Consider the following 4,371-nt stretch of genomic DNA (forward strand, 5'->3'; position numbering starts at 1 on the left):
GGGAGGGGTAGGGGGTGAGGGAGGGGTAGGGGGTGAGGGAGGGGTAGGGGGTGAGGGAGGGGTAGGGGGTGAGGGAGGGGTAGGGGGTGAGGGAGGGGTAGGGGGTGAGGGAGGGGTAGGGGGTGAGGGAGGGGTAGGGGGTGAGGGAGGGGTAGGGGGTGAGGGAGGGGTAGGGGGTGAGGGAGGGGTAGGGGGTGAGGGAGGGGTAGGGGGTGAGGGAGGGGTAGGGGGTGAGGGAGGGGTAGGGGGTGAGGGAGGGGTAGGGGGTGAGGGAGGGGTAGGGGGTGAGGGAGGGGTAGGGGGTGAGGGAGGGGAAGGGGGTGAGGGAGGGGAAGGGGGTGAGGGAGGGGTAAGGGGTGAGGGAGGGGGTAAGGGGTGAGGGAGGGGTAAGGGGTGAGGGAGGGGTAAGGGGTGAGGGAGGGGTAGGGGGTGAGGGAGGGGTAGGGGGTGAGGGAGGGGTTAGGGGGTGAGGGAGGGGGAGGGGGGAGGGGGGGGTGAGGGAGGGGGAGGGGGGTGAGGGAGGGGGAGGGGTGGTGAGGGAGGGGGAGGGGGGAGGGGGTGAGGGAGGGGGAGGGGGGAGGGGGGAGGGGGGAGGGGGGAGGGGGGAGGGGGGAGGGGGGAGGGGGGAGGGGGGAGGGGGGAGGGGGGAGGGGGAGGGGGAGTGAGGGAGGGGGAGGGGGGTGGGGGAGGGGGAGGGGGGTGGGGGAGGGGGAGGGGGGTGGGGGAGGGGGAGGGGGGTGGGGGAGGGGGAGGGGTGGTGAGGGAGAGGGAGAGGGAGGGGGAGGGGGGAGGGGGAGGGGGAGGGGGAGGGGGAGGGGGGAGGGGGGAGGGGGGAGGGGGGAGGGGGGAGGGGGGAGGGGGAGGGGGGAGGGGGAGGGGGGGTGAGGGAGGGGGAGGGGGGTGAGGGAGGGGGAGGGGGGGTGAGGGAGGGGGAGGGGGGTGCGGGAGAGGGGGAGGGGGGTGCGGGAGAGGGGGAGGGGGGTGCGGGAGAGAGGGAGGGGGGTGCGGGAGAGAGGGAGGGGGGTGCGGGAGAGAGGGAGGGGGGTGCGGGAGAGGGAGGGGGGTGCGGGAGAGGGAGGGGGGTGCGGGAGGGGGAGGGGGGTGCGGGAGAGGGGGGTGCGGGGAGGGGGGTGCGGGGAGGGGGGTGCGGGGAGGGGGGTGCGGGGAGGGGGGTGCGGGGAGGGGGGTGCGGGAGAGGGGGAGGGGGGTGCGGGAGAGGGGGAGGGGGGTGCGGGAGGGGGGGTGCGGGAGAGAGGGAGGGGGGGTGCGGGAGAGAGGGAGGGGGGGTGCGGGAGAGAGGGAGGGGTTGCGGGCGAGAGGGAGGGGTTGCGGGAGGGAGGGAGGGAGGGGGTTGCGGGAGGGAGGGAGGGGGGTGCGGGAGGGGGGGTGCGGGAGGGAGGGAGGGGGGCGCGGGAGGGAGGGAGGGGGGTGCGGGAGAGAGGGAGGGGGGTGCGGGAGGGGGGGTGCGGGAGAGAGGGAGGAGGGGTGCGGGAGAGAGGGAGGAGGGGTGCGGGAGAGAGGGAGGAGGGGTGCGGGAGAGAGGGAGGGGAGTGCGGGAGAGGGGGAGATTGGGGCGGGGAGGGTGCACATTGAAATTCCGGGAGCAGGGACTGACAGGGTGAGTGGGCAGTGGGCGGGCGGTTAAACCCGGTGCAGGAGGAGCGGCCTCCTTCGACGCTGAGACCGCGGACTTGAGGAAACTTACCGAAGCGGCTCCGTCCATCACCCAAGATCCGCCAAGCGCCGACCGCCATCGACACTCAGCGTCAGCTGTTTGGAGACGCTCGGCCCCGCGCACCCAGCTGCTGCTGCGCGGGATTGGACTGGGTGCGCGTGCGCGCGCGCGCTCGCACACAATATGCTCCAAGTTGCCTCGAGCTCCCCCACAGCGCATGCGAACTGGGTTCAGTTAAAATGGGTTTAATGCATTTGGGGTGTGGGTGAGAGTGAGAATTCCTGATGAAGGTCTTTTGGCTGAAGCGTCGATTTTACTGCTCCTCGGATGCTGCCTGAACTGTGTGCTCTTCCAGCACCACTAATCCATGAAAGGAAATCTGTAATGGGGGGGGGAGGTTAGCTGCCAGTTGCTCTTGCAGCATCCTGAGATCTTCCACAGTGCTGTGCCCCTCTGTATAACGTCATAAGACGTAGGAGTGGAAATATGGTCATTCGGCCCATCGCGTCTACTCTGCCATTTAATCATGGCTGATTTTAGATTCCCTACAGTGTGGAAACAGGCCCTTCGGCCCAACCAGTCCACACTGACCCACCGAAGAGTAACCCCACCCAGACCCATTACCCTCTGACTACTGCACTGAACACTATGGGCAATTTAACATGGCCAATTCACCTGACCTGCACATCTTTGGACTGAGGGAGGAAACTGGAGCACCTAGAATCGAACCTAGGACTCTGGTGCAGTGAGGCAGCAGTGCTAACCACTGAGCCACCATGTTGCCCCTGATGGGCATTTGAACTCCACTTACTCACACTCACCCCATAGCCCTTAATTCCTTGCGAGATTAAGAATTTATCAATCTCTGCCTTGAAGACATTTAACATCCCGGCCTCCACTGCCCTCCATGGCAATTAATTCCACAGGCCCACCAGTCTCTGGCTGAAGAAATATTTCTGTTCTAAATTGACCCCTCTAATTTGCCCACGTGTCCTAGACTCCCCAACTAATAGAAACAACTTCCCAGCATCCACCCTTTCTAAGCTATGCATTATCTTGTAAGTTTCTGTTAGATCTCCCCTCAACCTTCTAAACTCTAAAAAATACTGTCCCAGGATCCTCAGCCGTTCATCGTATGTTAGGCCTACCATTCCAGGGATCATCTGTGTGAATCTCCGCTGGACACGCTGCAGTGCCAGTGTGTCCTTCCTGAGGTGTGAGGCCCAAAATTGGACACAGTATTATAAATGGGGCCTAGTAACATTAGAAGAGTTTTAAATATGGTACAAACCTGCCAGCAAGGAGCGATACTGAGATTAGTTGTCTCCCTAGATGTAAAGAAGGCATTCGATCAGGTAGAATGGCCATATCTCTTTTATACTTTGGAACGGTTCGGTGTTGGAGAGGTCTTTTCTAAATGGGTTCCAGTATTACATAATGACCCCAAAGCAACGGTGATTACTAATGGTGTAAGTTCAGATAGCTTTAGTGTTGGCAGAGGTTGTTGTCAGGGATACCCTCTCTCACCACTATTATTTACGTTAGTGATTGAGCAGCTGGCAGAAGCTATACGAACTGACCCTAATATAACGGCCCCAGAGGTTGGATCGGGTAAGCATAAAATCACTCTCTACGTGGATGATGTCCTTCTTTTCCTAGATGACCCATTGACATCTGTGCCCTGCTTAATTCAAGTGGTTAACTTATTTGGTATGTTCTCAGGTGACAAAATCAATTTTATGAAATCAGAGGCCATGCCACTTGGAGGTCTTACCAGCATATCCAATTTTCCAGATGGACCCCGCTTCCCCTTTCGGTGGCCACTGGGAGGTCTTCTTTACTTAGGTATTTATTACTCCGATATTTGGTCAGCTATATAAAGCTAACTATACACACTTATTAGAGAAAATAAGGCAGGACCTTCAACCCTGGGAAGATCTCCCGATACTTGGCTAGGAAGAATAGCTTTGGTTAAGATTAATATTCTACCTCACCTTTTTTACCGAGACAGGTGCTGCGTATGTTCTATGGTTGGCTTGGCTCCTTTATTTGGAGTCATAGATGGCCCCTTATTAAATTAGATAACTGCAGCTCTCACAAGTAAGGGGTGAGCTGGATTTTCCAGATTTCAGGAGGTACCAATTGAGCTGTCTGTTATCTTATGTAGCTGACTGGGTCTCCTGTGACCCACAATCAATCTGTTTAGATATTGAGGCCGGCCAGGTAAAATGTCCCCTCATCAATCTACTATTCATGGATAAGATGAGAGTCATTACGGATCATTGTAAAAATCGCGTTGTATTAAATACAATCAAAGCTTGGAGGATGATGCAACAGGATGATGGTATTCTACAAAAAACCTCCCCTTTTACCTCTATAGTGGGAGTGTTGGGATTTCAGCCAGGCTTGATTGATGCTGGATTTAAAATCTGGGAGTCCAGAGGTATCTCCTGATTGGGAGATCTGTTCGATGGGGAGGTCTTGATGTCCTTCGAACAGTTACGTCAGAAGTTCGAGTTGACCAGCAAAGACCTTTTTCGCTATTTTCAAATACAAGACTTTATACAAAAGAAGACCACATTGATGATTAATCCTGATAAGTCGGATATGGAAAGAAGAGTGCTTTGGCCGATGGGTACGTCCTCAGTCAGTACTCTCTACCACTTGTTATGTAATAAGGTATCAAAGGACATGGA

General features: G+C 58.1%; 1 protein-coding gene across 1 annotated transcript in view; it reads right to left on the reverse strand.

The window, feature by feature from the left end:
- The window catches only part of entpd6 (ectonucleoside triphosphate diphosphohydrolase 6), a 54,763-nt gene extending 52,935 nt beyond the window's left edge, over positions 1–1,828 (reverse strand). Inside the window, exon 1 of the mRNA XM_043696428.2 lies at positions 1,706–1,828. The gene's annotated coding sequence lies outside the window, so the exon portion shown is untranslated. The remainder of the gene's footprint in view (positions 1–1,705) is intronic.
- Between the last annotated feature and the right edge of the window lie 2,543 nt (positions 1,829–4,371).

Source organism: Chiloscyllium plagiosum, unplaced genomic scaffold (assembly GCF_037043375.1).
Source record: "Chiloscyllium plagiosum isolate Xiang-an unplaced genomic scaffold, Cpla_swu_hap1 HiC_scaffold_10, whole genome shotgun sequence".
Taxonomy (NCBI): domain Eukaryota; kingdom Metazoa; phylum Chordata; class Chondrichthyes; order Orectolobiformes; family Hemiscylliidae; genus Chiloscyllium; species Chiloscyllium plagiosum.